General features: G+C 46.1%; 1 protein-coding gene across 1 annotated transcript in view; it reads left to right on the top strand.

Annotated features, from left to right (window-relative positions):
- The first annotated feature begins 7,440 nt into the window (after positions 1-7,440).
- LOC147745361 (uncharacterized) overlaps positions 7,441-26,523 on the top strand; it is a 101,789-nt gene continuing 82,706 nt past the window's right edge. The window contains exon 1 of the mRNA XM_086952263.1: positions 7,441-7,583. The gene's annotated coding sequence lies outside the window, so the exon portion shown is untranslated. The remainder of the gene's footprint in view (positions 7,584-26,523) is intronic.

Below are 26,523 nucleotides of genomic sequence, written 5' to 3'. Positions count from 1 at the left end.
AACAGCTGATGCTGCAATATAAATGCTTCTAGTCAGCGCAAGTTTGGCGGGAAAGCCGAGATATTCCCAGCCAACAGAACAGAAAACTGTAGAATGTAATTCTTGGTTGAAAGGGCGTTCATTTCATTAAATGTCGCTCACCATCCGAGCCCTCTCATCATTATTAACACCACATGCCTTAATAGCATGAGACTGACAGAAACTCTGGTTGGAGAAAGAAAAAGAAAAAGAAAACCGGACCAGGATCAGGAGCTGCGTTCTGCGCCGGCCAACTTGTACGGGTCCTACCATGTGCTCAGCTATGATCATTTCAAGAGTGGCAAGATGAGAAATGAGCTTTAAAAATATCCTAAACTGCTGCAAAACCCCTGAAATGGAAGGTTAACACCTGCTTTATAATTGACACTAAATCTCTGCATATTTTGTGGCAGCCTGTCTTGTAGTGTATGCAATACAAATTTAAAGCAGTGTACCTTGTAGCACTATGATGTAGAAGTCACTATCCCTCATTGTGCCAACATGGAAAAAATAGGTTTTTCTCTGTGTACACGCAAAACATCTTCAGTGATTGCATTAACCAATTGGGGTTTCATAATGTTAATGTAAGGAATGCATTTCTCAACAATTTCTTTAACTTGTACGGTTTATCATCCTTCATTTAGATATGTGGTTACTGTGGATGTAGGAGCCTAAAATGAAAGATGAACAAAATAGTTGAGGAATATTTTTCCCCAGATTCTGTTTTTCTGTGAGCCCTAGACCACATTGTTGGTGGAGCAGTCCGAGGACGGACCCATTTATGCATTATCCCCTTTTCAGTATCACATTTCCGGAGATAATTAAACCTGGCTTCAGAGCATGGCATCCGAGCAGCATATTTCATAGGATACTGATAGCTTAGCTTTTACAAGTGAAAGGAGCTTAAAATTACCAAACATTGCTCTGGCAAATAATACATAATGCTAATCATTCTCGGGGGGGGGGGGGGGGGGGTGCAAAGCAAGATGGCCACACTTACGTGAGGCTCTTGCTGCTCGGGAGCCCATCCACTGAATATCCTCTTCATCTTCTGAATAACAAATGGATAAACGGTTCCATTTAACTGCTACCTCCTCGGAGCACCCAATACACTGTTTTGCCGCTCGCACTTATGCCTAGAACCGGAGATAAGTGAACTTCTATTCCACCTGGCGGAGCTGACAATATGGTGGCTGCGAGTTCCCGATGATCGAGCCGAGCTGCCCCTGAGCAATTCGGAGCTGAATCACTGCTCTCAAAGCTAAAGCGACTGTCTTCCGCGTTGCAGATCCTGCGCCGTCTGACCTTTGTTGGGCTTGTGCGCTTTCTCTGACCTTACGGGGTTGGTACAGCACCCTCTTCCCAAGAACACATACCCACGGCCTGGTGGGCCTCGCGGGGGGCCTGTGCGGCTGAGTGCATCACCCGCTGCGGCCTCGAAGTCCGGTGTGAGGTGAGGAGAGGGCAATGATTGTCACAACGTTTGGCTGCTACTAGGTGCACCCACACCACCGCGTATCGGTCTCGCCCGACCTCTGCGGTTTTCCCCCCTACTGAGCCTGGGGGAAATGAAGCCATTGGCAATTACAGAATGAGGCAAAGATGATCGCCCCCCCACTTCAAATTCTACACCGCAGCACTATAGTGCATAACACAACGGGAGTAGTCCTAATTCATCCTCTGTAAGCGCTTGACCTCCCCTCTGGACACAGGTAATCAAAGGGAAGTGTGGAAAAACATTCCTGGCCCATACCGCATCTGCTGGAATCCTTCGAGACAGAAAAGGGGGGTGGTGATGAACAGTGTCTGAATTAAGCAGACCACTCTTACCCAGTCCAAAGATCAGGGCTTGATCCATCACCGTTATTTATCTCACTGCACCATCCCAGTTCAGAACCTGGCTATATGCAAATCAGTCTGTCCCTGGCCCAGTGCATCATGGGAACAGGGCAGACTAAACTACCAAGCCAATTCTTCACCAGAAAGGAGACAAGCTACTTGGGACCGGTTTCTGGCATTTCAGCCGTCTTCGGCCCGGCTTGCTTGAATCCTGATGGTGCAGTGAGAAAGGGACTCATGTCTGAGTATACCCTGCCACACCTATAGTGGCCAAAAACGATTCAGAAAAGGGGGTGGTGATGAACAGAGTGTCTGAATTAAGCAGACCACTCTTACCCAGTCCAAAGATCAGGGCTTGATCCATCACCGTTATTTATCTCACTGCACCATCCCAGTTCAGAACCTGGCTATATGCAAATCAGTCTGTCCCTGGCCCAGTGCATCATGGGATAAACGGTTCCATATAACTGCTACCTCCTCGGAGCACCCAATACGCTGTTTTGCCACTCGCACTTATGCCTAGAACCGGAGATAAGTGAACTTCTATTCCACCTGGCGGAGCTGACAATATGGTGGCTGCGAGTTCCCGATGATTGAGCCGAGCTGCCCCTGAGCAATTTGGAGCTGAATCACTGCTCTCAAAGCTAAAGCGACTGTCTGCCGCGTTGCCGATCCTGCGCCGCCGGACCTTTGTTGGGCTTGTGCGCTTTCTCTGACCTTACGGGGGTTGGTACAGCACCCTCTTCCCAAGAACACATACCCACGGCCTGGTGGGCCGCGCGGGGGCCTGTGCGGCTGAGTGCATCACCCGCTGCGGCCTCGAAGTCCGGTGTGAGGTGAGGAGAGGGCAATGATTGTCACAACGTTTGGCTGCTACTAGGCGCGCCCACACCACCGCGTATCGGTCTCGCCCGACCTCTGCGGTTTTCCCCCCTACTGAGCCTGGGGGAAATGAAGCAATCGGCAATTACAGAATGAGGCAAAGATGATCGCCCCCCCACTTCAAATTCTACACCGCTGCACTATAGTGCATAACACAACGGGAGTAGTCCTAATTCATCCTCTGTAAGCGCTTGACCTCCCCTCTGGACACAGGAAATCAAAGGGAAGTGTGGAAAAACATTCCTGGGCCATACCGCATCTGCTGGAATCCTTCGAGAGCCACCCCGTTAGGCATCCATTGCCGCGCACGATATAGTAACGCCTGACACCCACCACACCCGGCAGCCAACAGCTCTGCATACCGGCCATATATCAAAAAGGGAACATAACAGCGCTGCCCTTTCAGGTCTCCAACCTGGCAAACGACAGTTCTTATGCTGGAGGCTGCGATCTGCTCCGACACTGTTTGGCTATTGCCTCATTCCCACAATACGTACCCCACCTTGGTAAGCCCACAGCTAGAGAGGACAGGACTGGAGCTAGAACCCATGGAATCGCGGGAGGTCACAGCTGCCAATCCTACAAACCATAACCATTGGCACCAACTAATAGGAATATCTACCGAATAGCGCCTACCCTCTAGACTACCAGATCACCCCGCGCCAAGCCTGGGATATGGGCCGCAAAACATAAGGACACACAACGGAACCTCCTCGACTGCAGCTGCGCCTCCCTGCTCCGTGACCATGGGGAAGCCAGACGGGCGTCAACCAAAACTCAATTTCGATACCCGCAAGACAGCCTGATCACAAACAGAGCTGGAGGAGGACAAGCCTGACACGCCGACCACCTCTACCGCAGATCTAAAGGAATTACTGTTAGTGATGCAGTCAAGCATGACATCCATTGAATCGAAAATGGACTCTATGAATGCAAGGTTGAATGGCCTTACGCACAGGGTGGAGAAGCATGACAATCACCTGACTGAGGCAGAACAACGAATTTCGGACCTGGAAGACACGTCCAGCGCCACCACGAGCCGCACACTTGAGATGGAGAGGGTTCTAAAGGTGAGAGCTGCCAAAAATGAGGATTTAGAATCCCGCTCTCAGAGAAATAATCTGCAAATTCTTTGGGTGCCGGAATCGACAGCCACTGGCAAGATGGAAGTCTATATTGAAACGACAGCCACCGGCAAGATGGAAGACTACGTTGAACGTCTTCTTGTAACACTATTCGGCAGAGAGACTTTCTTGCCGGTCTTCGTTCTCGAGTGAGCACATCGTTCACTGGCAAACAGGCCTGCACCCGGAACCCCTCCCCGGCCGATAATAGCAAGCTACTTAATTATCGGGACAGAGACACTGCCCTCCGCCTCTCGAGAGAAAAAGTACCCCTTAAGCACAAGGGAACGGAGATATCACTGTACCCCAACTTCACCATGGCCGTCTAAGACCAAAGACGAAAGTTCCTCCAGGTAAAGCAAAAATTACAACAACTAAACATCCCATACGCTATGCTGTTCCCTGCCTACCTCAAGGTAACGCACCAAGGAAAACAACATTTCTTTACAAATCCACAACATGCTCAAGACTTTCTCAAAACATCTGCCAGCCAGGCATCCCCTACACATCACCCTGAAGGACATGGCGACACATCCGATGTCGAGTAAACCATGGGAGGACTAACCCCGACATTGCAGGGATATGCACTGAACCCCTGCAAACACGCTCATTCTGCTAGGAATGCGGCAGACATCAAACTCACCCACATAACCCTGCCTATACTATACAGGCTGGACAGCAAGTGGAGCCCAGTACATACGCTTCACACAGAAGCCTGCGTGATCACGATCAACGCGTATACCGGAATGAGGCAGACCACACACTCACCAGTCATTCAACTGTCATCCTACAAGACTCCTATGCCCCTCTCATGAGGTGCCCGATATTAATAGACAATCGAAACCTGACCTCTGTAATGGCTGGCTGTCCTGAAGTCGAAACAGCCGCCTGAAACGCCATGCAAGCTCCACAACATCTTCATGGCCAGAATCTTACAAATAAAGAATTGTGACACAGTAACGAGATAAATCTATACAATACCACCCGAGCGCCCTCGCCCAGACGAGGAGAGACTGGTCGCTCTCTAGATTCCACCCAACAGGTGAACCCTAAGGATTGTATAACATACATGGTTAAAATGTTGAACCCACTGTCCCCAGTTGAGACAGTGGGGATGGGGACGCTGGCGGAGGCGGGAGGGACAGGCCACGGCGGGATTGGTTGCTGTTGTGGGAGAGGGGAGGACTTGGGGATTGATTTCATGCCACTTTTTATCGTACTACTTTGCACATGCATATTGATGCTGAGAATCCGAAGTACACACTAAACACTCCGCATCCGCACTATTCTATACCCATGCAATATAATCACAACGCAGCCCCCTTCAATATAATTTTTTGACATGAAACGTACGATGATTGGGGAGTCCTCATAAACGGCGCCACATCCTTTCCTATTTGGACCGTCATAACATTCACTGTGCTATGCTTCAGGAAACACATCTTGCTCCCACCTCATCCCCGACTTTTGCAGCCCGCTGGGCGATCAGCAGATGTTTCTCGTCCTATTCTATATATGGTCGGGGAACCCTCATTTAGGTTAAGCACACGCTCCCCTACCCCCCATTGGATCTTATGGAGACGCACAGGGCCGATAAAGCATCCTTTGGGGTAGGTTATCCACACAATCCATTACCCTTGTCTCCTGCTATGGACCCAACACTGATGACCCAGAATTCTTCTGGATCCTATGGGGCAAAATAAGCGACATAGGTTCAACGCATCTGGTATGGGGAGGAGACTTCAATGTTACTTGAAAAACGACTCTAGACAGGTCACACCCCCAGACTCACCACTACTCTAACACGCAGAATGCCCTCAAAAACATTGTAGATGGACATGACCTCAGACGCTTGGAGAACCCTCCACCCACAAACCCGTGAAGGTATATGCTACTCAACTGCCCACTCATCCTGGTCTCGCATAGACACTTGGTTGGTGGACAGGGGTGTGGACACTTGGTTGGTGGACAGGGGTGTGGCCACCTGGATGTCATGCGCGTCTCACCTCGCCCACACAAATTCAGATCATTCTTCCTTATTCTCGAACCACCTCATGAAGACTCACCCTACATCTCCAGGCGTCTCAATCCTCAAACATTATTAAATACCGTTTTCAAAGAAGAACTTGAAGAAGAAATATCAGACTTCTTCCCCTGAAATGTTAACTCGGTCCCGCACTATTCAACAGTATGGGTGGCCTTTAAGGTCACCATACGTGGCATTGGCATAGCTAAAAGTGCGGGGGTCTTAAAAGATATCTGCACCATGCTATAGAAGTTAGAACTAGGTATCAAATAATCTGAACTCTCTATTCAAACTTCCCCCACCCATGATTCGATGTTTCTGTATCCATTTTACCAGCTATATGTTTGCTGCAGCTCCTCCTAGCGCACCTTGGGGTAGCCAAAGGGTGCTATAATGCATGACTAATGAATTACAGTGCGGTGAAGAGGATACCAGAACTAAAATGCATTAGTCGAACTAACCCCTGATGCGTGGTACTTGGCAGGGCTGAGCCGTGCACACTTAAGTGCCTCAAAACTGCAAGGCCTCTAAACCTACATGCCCTACTATATACTAGGGACTTACAGGTAGGTTGTCAATGGCAATTGTAATTACCCCTACTTACCATATACCTTTTGGTTAGCAGAGCCCAGGGCACAGTCAGAATCAGTTAACACCAGTATCAGTCAAAAAATGGGGGTGATCAGGTCAAAAACAGGGGCGTAGGAAGGGGGGTGCGGTGGTGTTTAAATACATATTTTTGCCATTTTGTCAAGCCGGGGGTGACAAGAGATTTCCCGCACTGGGTACCACCTGACTTTGCTACGCCACTGGGCAAAAAGGATCACTTTCTCACACAAACAATTTTATACAAAGTCTTATTGAAGAATCATGTCCGGGCCATTACAAAATCTTAAAACATGACCAAAAGGTGGTAGCCCATACAAGAACCTATAGGAAGGAGTCCAGCACCTTCTAGTGGGGAAATAACTCTTCCGTTCTTCTGTCCCAGCACACTTCACTCATTTTCATCATATCTTCCTCTGAGTAAGAAATCTCTGTGTGGGTCAAACCTGATTGTTCTGTCGTATGAATTTATTGTGACTACAATCTACTTCTTTCTTTGTTTTATTAGTGAACCTTTTGTAGGGTGGGAGGTGGTCAACAAAGCAGCAGACAAATGGAAAACTTCATTTTTGGTAAAGCTTCGGCATGCTGTTTGAAGAAACACAGCTATATTGAAGAATTACCCACAGATTTAGGAAAATTAGAACAATGCTGTCCAGTTTAGTTTACTGTGAGCAGCTGTCTACATCGTCATATATTTAATGGAACACAAGTTGTCTGTCAGTTCCAAATCATGGAGACCAATGCGAGCCCCCACGAGGGCCTCGAGACTGGAGCCAGAGGTTCTGTCAGCGGCCACACGAGGGCGCTCGTCATCTTATGATGAAACCCACTAAGCTCATTGTATGAGCGAGCGAAGGATTTCCTTTTCCGGGTCAGCAGCAGTAGAGGCAGCTGCGGCAGTGGTTGCGGACATCATTTCCGGTCTTTCTTTGTATGTCCAGCCTTCTACAGAGGAGGAAGGTTTCTCTGCCTGTCTGTGCTGTTCCCATGTTCAGACCTTCGCAGACCCTTTCTCTCCCAGGCCTCAAATCTGCACCAGCCCCACCTCAACCCCAGGAGGAGAGAGCCTGGAAATGTCTGCCCAGGTAGGAGAGTGTCTGCACTTTCTGCTGTGTGAATAATTGCCGGAAATCCCAGCCAGGAGCCGGGCTGAGCTGGGCTCTTGCATCTTGGGACCTCTGTGGGGGCTTTCCTTCCGGCCATGGGGGTGTTTGTGGTCATCATTTGTGTTAGAGGGGATCTGTGCACTGTATCTCACTGCAATATGTGGAATCTGTGCACACTGCACTGCTTCATACTGCACTATAAGGGATCTGTGCACTGCATTGCATCTTACTGGACTGTTTGAAATCTGTGCACTGTGTCTTATTATACTGTGACAAATCTGTCAGTGCACTGCATCGTATTGTATTGTGAGGAATGTGTGTGCTGCACTGCATCTTACTGTACTGTGAGATATCTGTGTGCACTGCATCTTACTGCACTGAGTGATATTTGTACGTTACACTGCATCTTACTGTGCAGAGAGGAATCTTAGCACACTGCACTGCACCTTACTGCACTGTGAGCAATATGTGCACCCTGCACTTCATCTTATTGTACTATGAGGAATCTGAGTACTCTACTCTGTACCTTTCTGCACTGTGAGTAATCTGTGGACAGAACACTCCTTTTTACTGCACTTTTTTGGGGGATTGACAAAAGAAATCTGGGCACACTGCACTGCTTTTAACTCTACCATGAAAGCAGCAATTGATGCTCAGTGCTCTGCTTTTCACTACACCAAGAGGAGTGTTTATAGCAGGTAGTAGATCTGCACTACACTACACAGGGAAGATAATCTGTGCATAATGCATGACCTTTTGCTCACAATGTGAGAAATCTGTCCATACTGCACTGCTTTTTCCTACATTACGAGGAGTGTATAAAGAGTTTTTCTTTCCTATATTACGAGCCTGGCCCACCCAAACATGATCCTTGGCCCGAGCAGTAAATCTGCCACCGATCTACAACATCAATAAAAACTGTTCAGATAACTGGTGATTTACGATCCTGCTGCAGAGCAACCATTTGTCTGTTGGTAGTTTTTAAATGCAGATAAACTGAATTTTATGGGAATAGCTCAGTGGGTTACTACCTTTGTCACAGAGATCCTTGTGTTACTTGCAGTTCAGAAGTTACCATCCTAACATAGGACAGTGACCAATGAACTGTCATCAAAGAGCTGCATACAAACTTCACTTTTTGTGTTGTGATATAGTTAGAACTTCTCCATTCTTTCAACATTCTAATTTTACTAAAAAGAGTTTGTTTGGGCAGTTCTACCTTTTTATCTGTAAAGCCAACCCCCAACCACTGGAGTACTCTTTAAATCCTGAGTGTGTGCTTCTCCAGACCAAACCCTCGTAAAATATACTGCCCACCTGTATGGATGACGTGATTTCTACACCTTGTAATCCTCATTGGCTTATGTGACATTCCCAGTAGACCGATTTATTGTCTCTGTTTAAAGTGTGCTGTTATGTAAAGTACTGTGACACTCTACACTCATATGAGTAGCGCTATGCAACAAATGGAATGGATATGAGAGAGGGGCAACGGCAAGATGAGGAGCACTGGTGGAGGGTGGCAGTGAGTGAATCCGTGGAGGAGGTCATGGGGTGGGGGGCTACGGAGAGATGTGGGGCGCTGGTGGAGGTTAGCAGTGAGGGAAGTAGAGGAGGAGGTCACGGGGAGGAGAATTACAGAGAGTTGAGGAGCACTTGTGGAGCGAGCAGTGAGGGAAGCCGAGGAGGAGGTCACGGGGTGATGGAGAACTACAGAGAGATGAGGGGCACAGGTGGAGGGTGACAGTGAGGGAATCCGAGGAGGAGGTCATGGGGTGGGGAGAACTACAGAGCGATGAGGGGAGCTGGTGGAGGGTGTCAGTAAAGGAATCTGAGGAAGAGGTCTTGGGGTGTGAGGGAGCTACAGAGAGTTGAGGGGCACTGGTGGAGGGAGCAGTGAGGGATTTTGAGGAGGATGTCATGGGGTGGGGGAACTACAGAGAGATGAGGGGCACCCTGGAGGGTGGCAGGAGGGAGTCAGAGGAGAAGGTCACGGTGGGGAGAACTACAGAGCGATGAGGGGAGCTGGTGGAGGGTGGCAGTGAGGGAATCTGAGGAGGAGATCTTGAGGTGTGAGGGAGCTATGGAGAGATGAGGGGCACTGGTGGAGGTTGGTAGTGAGTGAATCCGAGGAGGAGGTCATGGGGTGGGGGCTACGGCGAGATGTGGGGCACTGGTGGAGTGTAGCAGTGAGGGAAGCAGAGGAGGTCACGGGGGGAGGAGAACTACAGAGAGTTGAGGGGCACTTGTGGAGGGTGCAGTGAGGGAAGCCGAGGAGGAGGTCACGGGGTGATGGAGAACTACAGAAAGTTGAGGGGCACTAGTGGAGGGAGCAGTGAGGGAATTTGAGGAGGAGGTCATGGGGTGGGGGAACTACAGAGAGATGAGGGGCACAGGTGGAGGGTGGCAGTGAGGGAATCCGAGGAGGAGGTCATGGGGTGGGGAGAACTACAGAGCGATGAGGGGAGCTGGTGGAGGGTGTCAGTAAAGGAATCTGAGGAGGAGGTCTTGGGGTGTGAGGGAGCTACGGAGAGATGAGGGGCACTGGTGGAGGGTGGATGTTAGGGAGTCTGAGGTGGAGGCCAAGAAGGGGAGTGGCTACGGAGAGATGAAGGGCACTTTTGGAGGGTGGAAGTTGAGTTATCTACAGACAAAAGAGGTAAAAAAAGAGGTCAAAAAGACTTTTGTACCAGCACTAAAGCTGACCGACAACTGTGGAGCATACTTTACCATGCATGCTAATTACATTTACTGCTATATTTAATGTTTCAAGTTTGAAGGTGATTTTGCTATTATTTTTTACTGGGAATAATGAAAGTGGAACTGTATGGTGGCTGATATGGGGCTGGGGTCCAAGGTCAGCTGTGAGATAAGGTGTAATGGAGGGGGATGGTAGAAAAGTGGATAATCAAGCCTGTAAGTAAGTGCGCTGCAGAGTCAGGGGTAAAGTGGAGGTAGTAATGAAGAGGGTTTCTCCCTGAAGGCTCGCACAGAGGGAGCCCGAGTAGTGTCACTTGCTTGATACTCCCACCTTAGAAAAATCCACTTCCTATCAAAGGGACATTACATGGAAGAAAAGCACTTTTTGAAAGTGATAACATTTAGAAAGTGACTTGGAAAAGAGTGCGTTTTACTGTGCCTTGTAAGACTAAGGATAGAAAGGAGGGCCCAGAAGCAGGCCTGGCTAGATATATAAGCGATAAATCGGCCCTCCCGAAAGTACCTTTGGCCCACCCAAATAAATATTCCTGGAGCCGGGCCTGATTACGAGGGGCGGTGCTTTTTTTCTGTGCACTACAAGGGGTGTTTACAGGCACAGGAAGAAATCCATTTTACAGCAGAATGAAGGATGGTTGCAAAAGAGTAAAGCTGTATTCACCGACCTGCTGTTTGCTGATACTGTGAGGTTCTGTTACAGAGAATATCTGTAATCACTGCACTACTATTACCTAGACCGTGAGGGGCATTAACAGGAGGAAATTGTGTACTGTGTGTTGCTCTTTATTACACTACGAGAGGCATTTGCAGAGTAAAACTGCACTGCACTGCCTTTTTACAAGTCAATGACCGGTGTTTTTAGTAACGATTATATGTAGAGCTGTATAAACTGCTCTGCTTTTTACTGCCCTGAGAGAAGTAATAAAATGGTTTAAATCTGTGCACACCACACTGAGTTTTGCTGAATTAGAAATATTTGCAGATCTGTAAGGCACGCTGATTGTTACTATGGGTGGGCAGAGCATGCATAGTGCCTCTACTCGAAGGTTCACGGAATTTGAAACAAGCATTTACAATGCAATGGGTTCGCCTTTGGAAAAGTTAGAGCTATTGGCATTGTAAATGAAAAATTTTGTATTTATGTGTTGGTTTTGAAAACAGATAAATAAATGGCATTGTCATTTACATTGCCATTCTCTCGCAAATGTGAGACCTATTGTACCCTACGGACGAGCTCAGCAGACAACAATTACTGCCACACACACACCCAGAGCCACATACACACACCCAGAGCCACATACACACACCCAGAGCCACACACACACACACCCCCAGAGCCACACACACACACACCCAGAGCCACACACACCCAGAGCCTCACACACACACACACACACACCCAGAGCCACACACACACACACACACACACACACACCCACACCCAGAGCCACACACACCCAGAGCCACACACACACCCAGAGCCTCACACACACACACACACACCCAGAGCCACACACACACACACACCCAGAGCCACACACACACCCAGAGCCACACACACACAGAGCCACACACACCCACACACCCAGAGCCACACACACCCACCCACCCAGAGCCACACCCACCCACCCAGAGCCACACACACCCACTTTGCTCTTCTGAAATGTTGGCATGTATGGTAGTGAGCTGTGTGTGGTGAGCTGTGTGTGGTGAGTGTGTCTCGTGAGCAGTGTGTGGTGAGCTGTGTGTGATGAGCTGTGCCTCGTGATCCATCAGTGTGCTGTGAGCTGTGTGGGGTGAGCTGCATGTGGTGTGTGGGGATCAGTGTCTGTCCCCCGCGCTGCGCTGGTTTTGCCCCCCGGTCGGATCCTGCGCTGTGCGCATGCGCAGTGCCGGCTGCTGCTGCCCTTTCATCAGGGCCCGGGGACGGATCCTGCCCTGCAGCCCTTCAGTTGAAACACCTTCTCCCAGGCTTCTCGGTGACTTTCATGAACCAGGTGATCCATGGGGACACCTCGTGCACTGCCCAAAAACATGAACTGTGATTGGAAGTCTCTTGCTTATAATGCTTCGTGCTAAGTAACCTCAACCTCCGGGACCCTTCTAAGGTGATAGAAAAAAAGGCAAAGCTATTTGTGCTGGAGGTGTGGAAATACGGTACTCGTGATGGGACGAGGAAGTGTTTTTTCACATCCCTGTCTCTAAAACGGGATGCACTGGTCGTTGAACAAGGCCTCTAGTTCTGCAGGGATTAGAAGTCTGGGATGAAAACAAAGATGTGCTTTTTCTGCTAGAAGCGTGACTATCATGTATGTGCTATATCGCACATTGAACACCTTAATGACACACTTATCAACAAGGCATTTCAGCTCACAAAGAAAACTATCACCCCTCGCTCACCCTCACATACACCCATTCTTTATTTCCGGTTTAAATGTTGTGTAGGTTGCAGAGGGAGCCCCCGCGGCACTGCAGAAGAACATCTACCGGGAAAGGTTTAGAGAGGGGTGATCTGCATAATGTGGTCATTAACATGGAGGCGACGCTCACTGAATAAACATAAGCTGGGATCCGGCTGGCGCTACGAGGAACAGTCGAGCCTGCACTTCCCTGGACTGCATAGTTTAGCTGCAACCCTTTGCTTCGCTCGATAGCCAAAGCACCTCGAAAATTGATCGAAAGAGAATCACAGCGGGAAGCCCTGCCCCGGTGAAAGGCCCATGGGCCTAAAGCGTGCCTGACCTGACCCCTGAGCATGCCTGGTGACAGGACAGGCTCGTGTTGGCATGTAATGAAATGAAATGAAATGGAAAAAAAGGAACTTAATAAAGCGCACTGTGGCCGAGCGGCTTCCTGGCGCTGAGGGGGGGGAGACGGGTTCTGCACTGCAACCGGAGGGACTAACCGGGGAAGGCCTGAAGAAAAAGAAAGGTTTTAATGCCTTTCGAAAAGCTGGGTAAGTGGGGATCGAACGGATAGATAATGGAAGACTATTCCAATACTGGGAAGCCAGAACCGAGAAACGGGTGCCACCGATACGGGCTTTACGGTAGCGGGGAACTTGAAGAAGGAGTTGAGAAGATGACCGAAGAGTGCGAGAGGGAGTATAGGGAGTGATCAAAGAAACGATAAAGAGAGGGGCGGAATGGGTGAAGGCTAAAAAGGCTAGGCAGGCTAATTTAAAAGAAGAGCGAAAGCGTACAGGAAGCCAGTGAAGGGACTTCAGGACGGGCGTGACGTGGGAGAATTTGGGGAGATGAAAAATGAGCCGGGCGGCCTGGTTTTGGATGGCCTGAAGCCCGCGCATTTCAAAGGCGGGGATGCCGGAGTAAAGAGCGTTCCCGTAATCGAGACGAGAGGTGATGAGGGCTGTAATGATGGATTTGAGGGCTTCAGTGGTAAAAAAACGGGAAATTTTGCGAATGAGACGGAGGGATAAGAAACAAGATGAAATTACAAAGCTAACTTGGGAATGCATGGAAAGGTCACTGCTGACCTTGATGCCTAAGGTGCGAACAGAGGGGACTGGAAGAGGGGGGTTACCAAGAGAAAGGGGCCAATAAGTAGGGGACCAGGGATTAGAGGGACCACCAGTGAGGACAAGCTCCGTCTTGTCAGGATTTAGTTTGAGGTGATTCGTGGTCATCCAGTCCGTAATAAAGACTAAAGTGGAACTAAAAAAAGATGAGTATGTATGGTAGTGAGCTGTGTGTGGTGAGCTGTGTGTGGTGAGTGTGTCTCGTGAGCAGTGTGTGGTGAGCTGTGTGTGATGAGCTGTGTCTCGTGATCCATCAGTGTGTTGTGAGCTGTGTGGGGTGAGCTGTATATGGTGTGTGGGGATCAGTGTCTGTCCCCCGCGCTGCGCTGGTTTTGCCCCCTGGTCGGATCCTGCGCTGTGCGCATGCGCAGTGCCGGCTGCCGCTGCCCCTCGGAGGCTCTTTCATTGTCTCGCATCTCTCCCCGGCTCCCCCTTTCATCCACCGGACCTCAGCCCAGTCACCGGAGACAACTGGACCGTCATGGTGGGGACGGGCCCTGCGGAGGTGAGCTGCCCTTTACGGCTCTACCACCCCGTGGGGGCGGCGGGGCTCCTCTTTTCACCCACGGACCCGCTCTGCCTTTCATCAGGGCCCGGGGACGGATCCTGCCCTGCAGCCCTTCAGTTGAAACACCTTCTCCCAGGCTTCTCTGTGACTTTCATGAACCAGTTTTTGCTCACTACTCAGAACTCCTAAGGTGAACACACACACTTAAACCATCCCTAAAGCTGAAAGTAAGTGACGGTACTTGTCGAGTAACTCTGTAGGAACCATGTGTTGGTAGGCCAGCTGTAACTAGAAGAATGTGTGCACCTAGTGACTGCTGCTGTTCAAGGGCTTTCTGGATGCTTATTACCCTTCCCATTTACACTGCAGAATTGAATTACGTGGTGTCAGAGCCACCTTGAATTCCCGTTATATATTGGGCGATAAATGGTTAATGGTAAACACTAGTCCAGTTTTTCTGAAGCTGGTACATGGAGTAGTGTGCATGTGTACATCAGGTGAAAGTGTGACTAACAGAGGGCGGGGGGGCAGTGGAGCGGGAGGGAAGCGTTTACAGTCAGGCCACAGCCGTGGGCAGGTGTCAGCGGCTCTGGTTACCTTTGTGACACAGAAAAGACGCCCATGGAACTGTAACCGGCGGGCTGAGACCTGTGCGGATCAAGACGATCGCTTGCCGTGGGCAGCCGCTGCTTTTGTCTGCGGGATGAAACGCGGCCCTTCTCCCCTTACCGGGGACAGCCCCGCAGCTGGGCGCGCGCTCCCACGCGGGTTCCCGCCTGTGACTCCGGTGCCTTGCGCCAGAGGGCCGGCAGGCAGCACTGTGATGATGACCAAATACTATCTGTCTCCTTGAAACGCTGCACGCCGCTAATGTGCGCCGCGCTGGTCTTGTTGATTATGCACACGCTGGGCTGCGCGAGGGTTGTCGACCCTTGGCTGCCGTCCAGCGTCAAAGGACATATGCCGAACTCATCCCCACCCCGAAGGCTTGCTGCTGGTTCCCCTTGCTGACCACTTTTAAGGCCATCATGAATGATGCCGCCACCTGTCTGTGGCTGACAAGCTCTGCATCTTCAGTATCTCTTGTCATACGCCGAAGCCAGGACTGTTTTAGAGTAAAGGCGAATAAGTGCAACACAGAAAAAAAAAGATACGGGTAGAGGTGCCCCTTGAGACAGCGGGGACGGGCACACGGACAGCGGAAGTCAGGAGGGGGGCGAACAAATACACGGCAAACAGGGAGGGGGGACGGACAGCTGGATACAACCATGCGGGACCAGGACGATCAAACAAATGAGGAAAAACAGCCATGTAAAAAAAAAATAAGTACACGCCCACAGTGGACACGTCTTCATGACGTTGCAAAAAACCTAAAAATCGCCGGAACGCCCACGAATCTGCTCCGGCTATGACGGCTATGACGGACAGATCTCTGTTCCAATGGCTAGCCTCCATTTATGGAGCTAGCCAATGGAACAGAGGGGCGGGACAACACACACATACTGTAGGCATAAGATTTCGCACAAAGCTTGTACAGGCGAAACCTAAAAAAACTCAGTGAAGCTCCGCTCAGCTTCACTCCGACAAATTAAAAAAACCAAATTATTTCTAAAAAAGGCACTTACCTGTGTGGCTGCCTCTACCCCCTGCATGGCTGCTCTCCTTCCTGCTCCACACGTCCTTCTCCTATGAAAAAATCCTATGTTGTACGTCTGGAGGGTGATGGGCTGGCTAACTGTTTAGCCACGGAGTCGGAGTTTTGCCTACCTCCGCGTTCGCAGCAGAGCATGGAGTAGGCAAATCTGCACTGGCGAGGCGGAGTTACCCGCCCGGGGTTAATTATTACTCACACCGAGAGGGTGTTTAAAGTGAAGGTGATCTTTGCACTCTACAGCGCTTTGTGCTCACACTAAGAGGGCATTTACTGTTGAAACAAAACCATGTCCCGGCATTTGCACTTTATAAAACAGCTATCACAAAGTCTCATGATAGGCAAAAACACTAATCCCGCATGAGATGTCATCCTGATTGCTGATGGTTTACAGGTAGCTGCATGTGTGCCGTAGCAGAAATCACACTGTTCCTCTTCATGTGTGTATGTATTTACTTGCTGTTGTAGTTGCTGATAGCTTTAGCTTCCTGTGCAGATGTGCAAGTACATGACCAGGTGCCTCTGCACGATTCTTACTTCAATAATTTGTTTATGCGCAACAATATCTGTGAATATCCAGTCTCAACCTAATTTAATGAGAAAAACATGAAGTATGATCAGTCCATCCAAGCATGCGTATATCTATCCCGGAGTAAAGTGATTGTGTTTCATTGTCATCTCCTTAACACTACAACCTTTTTCCCATACACCATGTACCTAGGCATGTAGCATAGGTCAGAGCAATTAATCTTCTCAGCTGTCGGGCTCAGCAAGACTTACTTCTGGTACTATATAAGGTCTTAATAATGTACCACAGAGACTGCTCATAGCTATTCACCCTCCTAAGAAGGCTGCTCCTCGGTATAGGCTCTCTCATTTGGTGTCCCTCTCCTAACAGCCTTTCTAGCTCCATCTATGTAGATAAAAATTTGCATACAGAGATCTGATCAGGGTGATGGCTAAAGGCTCATTCTTCACCCTAAGAAAAATTAAGAAGCTACTTCCATTTCTCCCACCCTCGGCTGGCAAAACTCTTATCACTTCCCTAATCTTTTCCAGAACGCACTATTGTAACGCTCTCCACCTCAATGCACAAGAAAAGGTCCTAAACAAACTCCAACTGGTGCAGAACGCCTCAGCGAGAATTCTGCTCGGTATCCCAAAATTCAGTTCCATCTCCCCTTTTATCCGCCAGCTTCACTGGCTGCCCATCAGAAGCCGGACCAAATTCAAAGCCTTATGTATTGTCAACAAAGCCATTAACAATTCTGGCCCTCAGTGACAAAAAAATGCCTTCCGCCCATATGCACCCACCAGGTCACTCCATTCTGCCTCAGCACACCTCCTTCTCATCCAACGAACTAAGAAAGATACCTGGGGTGACAGGTGCTTCGTGGTTTCTACAGCCAGACTCTGGAACTCCCTCCCCGTCACCATTAAAACCAGCCTTACCCTCCTCATTTTCAGGAAACAACTCAAAACCTGGCTGTTCACTCATTAACCCTTGTGCCCACTTGTCTGTCTTCAGAATCCTAAGCGCTGAGACACCCCAGGGTAGTTGCGCGCTATAGAAATTGCCAAAACATAAACATAAGGATACCATTCTGACCCAGCTTAAGTATGTTGGCCAAATTGCAGAGGCCTAACATGTTATACAGCTCCCACTTAGAAAAGATAGGACTGCGTATTAGGACTACAGAACATCAGAATTTAGGGACTGAGTCCATCTACACCATCAGAGACTGTTGGCCAGATTCCTGACTAGCTCACAGTGCCTCACCTGAACACCTAACCCTTCTGGGATGGCAGGTGATTATGGCAACCTCAAACATGACACTCTGATTCCCAAGGGAATCATGGAAAGAGACCTTACCCCTTTCGTTGGTTACTTGTGCATGCCAAGATAGACACAAGAAAGATACAAATAAAGTTCACAATATATTTATTGACACAATCGCAAACTTGCAAGAGAGAATGAGCTGCAATTATATATACATATCTGTCTATCTATCTCCAGGTACTCCGCTTCTATCGTGTGTAGTTTCTTGAACAGAAAACGGATACAGACCTCAATTTTGGTACAAAGTTTATTTTGTGCAAGAGGTCGCCATGATGCCTTTCAGCCCTTCCCACGGGCCTTGATCACATGACACAGTGCAAACATACACATTGGTTTAAATAGTAAAGCATGTTGAGGTAATCATTGGTGTTGGAGGCATACAAAGTCAGTTGATATAAAAAACAGACTTCCTACGAACTACAGGTCTCGTTTCATTCCTCATCATGACATGTAAAGTTCGATTTTCTAAAAATTACACCCTAGCCTCTGTTAATGAAATTTTAAAAGTGTAACATAAAATTTAAATTCTTACACCATCAATGGTGTGTTTACTCCATATACATCTCAAAAGATAAGCCAATGTGCAAAAGACAATTATTTGTGCAAAATGTGGAAAATAAGTGCAAAATTAATTTAAAATATATACAGAAAGTTTTGTTAGTGAGCAGTAACGCCAATAAGGAGATTCATATGGGCATTAAGTCACCGTTAATACCTGTGTGAATACACATAAATTGTTACTGTCAAATAACGTAAGCAATATTAGAGATATGTGGGTTACTGGAGCCCCAGTAATCCTTAGGTCAAACAGAATAGGCTCAAAGGATTCAATAAAGTGCAATAATATGTAGTGTAATGGTCTCATAAAAATAGTAAATAGTTATGTACCACAAGTAAAGGTAGCAACTGATTAGAATATCGGTATGAATACCAGAAAGCTTTCATATAGAAAATGTAAGATGGTAATGGTATTAGTGGTCATTATCAAAGAGTGGAGATAATATATCCCCATGATATCAATGGATAGACCTTGAGCCCTACATACATACATAATTGAATACATAAATAATAAATATTATATAAGCAATGTAATACAATCTGTAGTAGATAAAATATGCTTAAATATTCATATATGTAACCAATAAATATGTATATAAAAGATCACTAGATCATCCATAAATAATAAATAATAAATATAACGATAACATCCACAATTATCTAAAATCCAATGCGTATTGCTCTCAATGAAGTTGGTAAAAAATCCTAATATAAAAGTCACATAATGAATTTAGTATAAACAACAAAAGAGTGTGACTACTGCAAACCGCATAAAAAAGGAGAAAAAAAGAGGGGAGCATGGACAAAGATACATAAATCTTGTTTATATTTATATAGAAGGCCCTCACTCACCAACCTGGTTGGTGACATGCTTCATCATTGGGCCCCACTGATAGATTGGCCACCCAATAAAAATTCTGTTGTGACACAATCCAGACATTTTTAAAGTTATCACATTATCACTCACTCACGCACTCCTCACAATACAAAAAAACAGCTCCGCAGTAGTTCTGGCGTCGAAGCACACCGGGGAGGCATTCGGCCTCTCTGTGGGGCCAAATGATGAAGTATGTCACCAACCAGGTTGGTGAGTGAGGGCCTTCTATAGAAATCTAAACAAGATTTATGTATCTTTGTCCATGCTCCCCTCTCTTTTTCTCCTTTTTTATGCTGATAGCCGTAGTCACACTCTTTTGTTGTTTATACTGACTAGCTGGAGGACCAAGAGTGTTCTTTCTACACTATCCCTCTCTCTCATATTGATAATGAAGAAAATAATGAATTTAGTCAATAATCTGGAAAATGTTCTTGTAGGCATGTAAAAAGATCCTCTATTACATTAAGACCGAAAGGTTGTTTAGTATTCAGTTCTAAAATGTACCCGGTTTCCATCTGGCATAATTTCTCTTCTCTATTTCCGCCCCTCCTACTAGCAGGAATAGAGTCAATTACAAAATACCTCAAGTCTTTACTTCTGGAGTCATGTTTGGCTTTGAAGTGTCGGGCCACTGGATATGTGTTGTCTTGGCAGGGCTCGACAAATCCACTCGCCCGCTCGCATTTGCGAGGGAGAATGGATGAGGGCGAGCTATTTTTAGGTCCTACTCGCCCTTTCTGGCGAGTAGGAAGACAAACTAACTTTTGTCCTCCGTCTTGGAAAACGGAGCAAAAGTGACAATATAACAAGATTTAAAGGCATTTTTATTGCTCACAAAGGGGCTAAGCAATAAAGATGCCTTTAAATCTTGTTAACTTGTCACTTTTGCTCCGATTTCACAGACAGAGGTCAAGTAGGTTGCACTTGGGTCGAGGGGATTTTCCAAGTAACTAGACCTGCAGGACTAGTACAATTTTTCAGATTTGTCGAGCCCTGCTTGGTTAGCAATAGCCCTTAGATGTTGTAATATTCTTTTGTGAACTTGGAGCTTAGTGCTCCCTACATAAAGTAGATTGCATGGGCATGACAACACATAGACCGCAAACTCTGTTTTACATGTAAGTAATTTGCCAATTTTATGCATTTTCTGATCAAAGGGAGTGATATATCTGGTTTTGTTTACACCCTGTTGGAAAGCTTTACATGATTTACAGTTATAAAAACTGGTGTGGGTTTGTAGCCAACTGACTCAATGACCTCAGGGCTGGTTTTGACTAGGTTGTCTCTCATGGAACGACCTCTGCTGCAGGTTATGAAGGTCTCTTTGGTAGTCTGGGGCCTATTATACAATCACTTAGAACCAGAGGCCAGTTTCGAGTTCTTATTGATTCAACCTTTTTATGCTGTTGACTGTATTGGACAACAATTCTAAATACCATGTCAATTTCTTCCTTATTGATTTCTGTTTCAATTGTTGTAATGTCAGTTATATTCTCTGTCTTGTCTAATAGCTCGACCCTACTTTTACGCATAGATTTGTTGATGGCATTGTCTATGGTAAGGTCAGAGTATCTCCTTTCCTTGAATCTCTGCTTTCGGTCTGGGCTACCTGCAAGTCGTTTTCTTTACTGTGGATCCGCCTTAGCCTAAGCATTTCACCATAGGGAATACTATTCACCAGATGTTTTACATGGGAGCTACTCGCATGAAGCGTAGAATTACCAGCAGTTTCCTTGCGATGGAGTTTAGTTTCCAATTTATTGTTCTCAACATAGACCTCTGTATCAAGAAAACTCACTGAGTGTGCGCTAATCCTGGCAGTAAAGTGCAAGTTCAAATCGTTTACATTGATTTCTTGCACAAACTCATGTGCTCTATCTGTACTGCCATCCCATATGATGAATAAATCATTGATAAAGCGCAATCATAACTTGGTTGTCATGACCTCCTGGTGTTCTGTCATGAGGACCAGCTCCTCCCACCAGCCCATGTGTAAACACATGGGGGAAGAAGCTGCCCCCCATCGCCACACCTATGAGTTGTCTGTAAAGAAGGTTATTGAACATGAAGATATTGTTTGTTAAACAGAAATCAACCATTTCAATTAACATCGTTTTGTGGTCTCTCATGTTACCCATTGACTTTTCCAAGAAATAATTCAGTGCCCTCAGTCCACCTGCATGTTGGATACTCGTATAAAGTGAGCTGACATCAAGGGCAATTCGTAGGAAACTAGGCTTCCATGTAACATTCCTGATTTTCCGTAGAAAGTCACTTGTGTTATTCACGTACGATGGAAGGGCTTTCACCAGACTCTGTAGGTAAAAGTTTACATATTGCGATGTATGTTCTAGACACCCATTCCTAGCAGATATAATAGGTTTCCCGGGTGGATTTACAGAGTCTTTGTGAATCTTAGGCAAGAAATAAATAGAAGGTACCACTGGATGATTGTTCTTTAGGGATTTGAACTCCTGCCCTGTGATCAAATTATTTGATTTCCATGTTGGCTATTTTTGGTGAATGATTGTTGTTGCATACATTGTTTTCAATTCCGTCCCACTACATCCAGTGTAACACGTTCTGTCATTCAACTGACTAAGCTTCCTTGGTGTACTTGTCTTTGGTCATCAGTACAATGTTCCCACCTTTGTCAGAGGCACAAATTACAATTTTAGTGTTCTCTCTGAGTTTAGACAGCAAAGTAATATAATCTGATTTCTCTTTATTGAACTTAGGTTTGCCTCTGTGTGTCTTTATATTAAGATCCTTAAGTTGATTTGTTACCTGGTCATGAAATAGATCAATCGAGTTCCGTAACATGACCAGATTGAATGTTGACTTTGGTTTAAATTGGGTCAGAGGATGCTTGGTTTGTATCAGCATTGTGTTTGGCTCTGTAGGAGGTTCACCTGGTTGTTCTTGGGGGTGGGTAGACAGTTCTTCATCTTGCTGGTAAATTCCCATTTGTGGGTCCCATAGATCCAGCATCTCATTGAGAAATGTTTCATCATATTGTGTGGCTTCTGTCAAATTCAGTACTCTTCTTCCTGCTACCATGGGAGAGTTATATTTCTTAGTATTCCGGTTCAGCTGGTGATATTTTTTTAGTTTTAATTTTCGAGTACTTTTAAATATATCAAGTCTTGTTTTTACATAGTTACAATTGTTGGCATGACAGTATGTTAAGCCCAGACTTAGTATTTTTATGTCATTGTCATTTAATTCCATACCCGATAGATTCACAATTGTTTTGTTGGTAACGGTTGACATGTTTACTTGCCTCTCCTCCACCTTCCTCTTTTCTTGTGATTTATTTCTGTTTCGTTTTGCTTTCGTTTCCAGTTCGTTTTTGGCCATAGTTCATTCTTTCTGTGCGGGGACGGAGAGTTTGCCGTCTGTCCTCGCATAAAAAAGATAACTCTTAGTCTAATGTACGTTTTGGCCTGCCCTGATTAGACGCTGATTCCCGCTCGGAGTCACTATCCGGAACTGAACTCAAGTCGGATTGTGAAGTGCTTGAAGATTTTCCATCCGTCTTGTTGCCATTTAATTTGGCAAGTCCTGTTTTTTTCTTGTCTTTGTTTGATCTAAACGCTTCATATTTTTGAAGAAGATGAAGATCTGTCCCAACTTCATAAGCCGTTTTGTCGTGGGAAAATTTATAGGTTTTCCGCTCCTTGATTTTATCCTCTACTTTTTGGAGCCTCGTTAGCATTTCTTGATGTAGTTTTTGTTTCTCCTCAGGTTGTTCTATTGTGTCAATATCCTCATTGATTTTAGCTATCTCTTCCAGTAACGCAGTTCGGTCGATGTCTGCATATTTAATTAGGATATGCATCAGACGTTTAGATGAATCTAAATTGCATTCTGCCCACTCCAGCATCATGAGTGGGTTGGGTGCCTCATAGCTAGGTGCTAGGAGTATCCTCAGCCCGAGTGGGACTCTATCCACGTCCAGGTACATTTGTAAGGAGCGCTATTCCCACCATTTACTCTGCTCTGAACTGCTTTTCTTTTCCAGTAATTTGAATTTGTCCCTTAATGAGGTATTTGTCTCCTTTTAGTTGGCGTTAACAGGAGTTTCTTTATTTGTTGCAGTCATTAAACATCATCAATGCAGCTGCTTCTCTTACTTTGACTGTGTCAGCCGACATTGCACAATAATATACGAGTACAGAGTCCGAGGTCAAAGAAACTGTAATTGAGTTTCAGACTTCGTCCCGCACACCTCTCACCCCTTATCCGCTACTTATCACGTACCTGAGTTGACAACAGGAAGCAGCCGCTTCCTCTGAACCGGTCAGCTCCCAGCCGGTTCGTGTTTCTTTCGCAGTATCCGGGCATTCCACAGAACGACTCCTTCCGGGTCAAACTTGTAGTTTCCTGAAGCAGAAAACAGGTCTCTCCGAGTGTTGCAGCCCAAAACGAGAGGGGGTCCGTAGAACGCCGCTTCTATCGCGTGTAGTTTCCGAAAAGGGATACGGACCACAATTTTGGTGCAAAGTTTATTTCGTTCAAGAGGTCGCCATGACGCGTTTCAGCCCTTCTCACGGGCCTTGATCACATGACACAGTGCAAACATACACAATGGTTTAAATATTAAAGCATATAGACACACACAAACTTACACACACACACACACTTCGCTCTTATCCGAGCCTCTTAATGACGGTGGTCACTCAGCGGGGTGGCAAATCCCGATCAATCCTCAAAACGCTGCAAGCACTCCCAGAAACAGCATGCTGCGGACTCAGTTATTTTGCAATAATGTTAATTTATTTAAATGGTGGCACAACAATCTTTGCGTATCAGAGCCCACGTTCCTAGCTCACGAGTATCTATTGTTGTGAGTCTGCACAATTTAAATAAACCATGTGACCTTCTCTTTTCATGTACACTGTGAACAAACTTTACATTTGTGTTGTATTTCTTCACTCAAAAACATCAGTTTAAATAAACAGACAAACCAACCAATGTTTCGCATATTATACGATCAAAAGGCAAGTGGTATAAAATAAATAATAGCTCACTGTTTTTTAAGGGGTGATGCAGATTTTGTTAACATTGCAGTACAAATAAAGTGTTGGGCCACCTTTATTGACTATTCACATAGTGGACAGCAGACACTGTCTTGGTGACGGACTTGGGAAATATTGTTTGCATATTGGCACACTCCGCTCCAATCTACTCATCCGTGCACTTGTAATGCAAGAGCAAATAAAACCCGACAAGATCAAAAAGACACCAACAGATCTTGCTGTTGATATTATTATTTCGTCAATTCTTGCCCCAATGGGCACATGTTATATAACCTCATGTATACATCCTGTCCAGCTCCAGTGGACCATTTAACACTTCATTGTTCGTCAACTCATGGTATATATATTTTATATTCAAATTGTTCGTGACTTCTTAAGATACTGCCCAGTAGGCTTACCCTTACATCTTGATGGCCAAATTTCACCTGCATTAATTGTCATCTGCTCCGACAAAAAGTATATCTTCGTCATTAAAGTTCACTTTTCTGCATCCTTCATTCAATTGGATATTTTTGGCTCTCTAGCCTTCCACTTGCCATCATATCCGTTGTTGATTTGCAGATACAAAAAAAAGTCAATTCATCCAAATTCCAAGTGCATCATCAAAATACTAAAAAACTAAAGCCAAACAGTAAGATTAAAACCAGATTTCTGATACTATCCTCTTACATTAAAAGCAACATTAGAGCTAATACTTCAATAGATACTTTGATGTTGGTGTATTATATACTATCAAAGTGGATGATTATATTACCCTAAATGAACCAACAGTTCTTCATCCCCATTGTGTCCTGTAGGTGTCATGGTGTGATGCTGTATTATCAGCTTAGATTCTAAGCGTCTCAATTCTCTAAACAGGTCACCCCCTCATTCATGAACTAACACAGTGTCAACATATTGTTTTCATATTCACGACGCCATAAAATGAATGGGTTCACAAAGATACTAAAGTTGTCCCATTCTAAGAGAAGTACCTACATTTGTTGTTGTTGTTTGACCGCCTAAAGAGAATCAACTAAGGGCATAGTCCGGGCCTCTGGAATTATGTGACCAGAGACCACCAAATTAGGCGGCAGGGTTCTCTAAACTGTATGGGAAGTGAAGGCACATTATGCATCACATTATTGCTAGTATCACTTCATTATATTGTAAATTTTACATATAGTAATACTACCTAGGCAAATATTTCACCTCAGGAGTACCAGTGTAACAACCAAATACTGAAATAAGCATTGAAAGATAACCAGTTAATCTTTGCAAACGGCCTTCCGCTGAGCGTGAACATGTGTGGCCAAGTTTAATCTGTGTGAGTTCGAGATCTGCATAATCTGCATATCATGCAGCTGATGATGGATTATGTGACGGATCCATATTTTTGCAACGGTATACACCTGTTACAACGCATTTTTTACAACGCACTACCACTACAACGCAGGCATTACAACGCATACCATTACAACACATTGCGCTGGGGGGCGCTCTAGGATAGGGAATAAGTATAATTTACTATCCAACACCTTCCCTAGGGTCCACGGGGACTGGAGTTAGAATAGTAAATTATACTTACCACTATCCAGCACCTCAAAGCGCTATGCGTTGTAACGGTATGCGTTGTAAATACCTCGTTGTAATGGTATGCGGAGTAAAAGTATGCGTTGTAACGTCATACATCCTTTTGCAACAAAAGCTGTGGCTCTAGAAGATCATAATTCCAGTGGACATGGAAATAGTAGCCTCTTTCTCTATAGAGAGGAACCTCAGGATCTTGTAGTCTCATACTTTGTTAGACCCTGTTCTTTTTGCTTGAGCCCATGCCACCCCTATCTTTCACCTCCGCTCCTCATGTTTCTAATCTCAACTTTTCCCTCACAAACTCGGTCATAGTTTTCTGGAGGGTTCAGAGTCTCAGTCAGACATAACCCACCCAAGGAAATAACTCCTGATGTTGGTGATAGTGGTACCCTTGAAATCCAAGGAAAGACAGAATGTCTTGAGGAAACCTTGGAAAGATAATATCACCTTTGGGGTGTGTCTGGGGACTCATTTAATTTGGGAGGGCTCTTGTACACCATACCTGCACCAAGAAAGTGTTGAGCTATAAGACTGTCACAAGAGCACTACTACTTTTTGCAACTATTTTAATCTTATTGAATGTGAATACATTATGTTCATCTTGTATGCTGCATG

The sequence above is a fragment of the Lissotriton vulgaris genome, chromosome 1_1 (genome assembly GCF_964263255.1).
Source record: "Lissotriton vulgaris chromosome 1_1, aLisVul1.2, whole genome shotgun sequence".
NCBI classification, from domain to species: domain Eukaryota; kingdom Metazoa; phylum Chordata; class Amphibia; order Caudata; family Salamandridae; genus Lissotriton; species Lissotriton vulgaris.
This window is presented reverse-complemented; position numbering and strand designations above follow the sequence as displayed.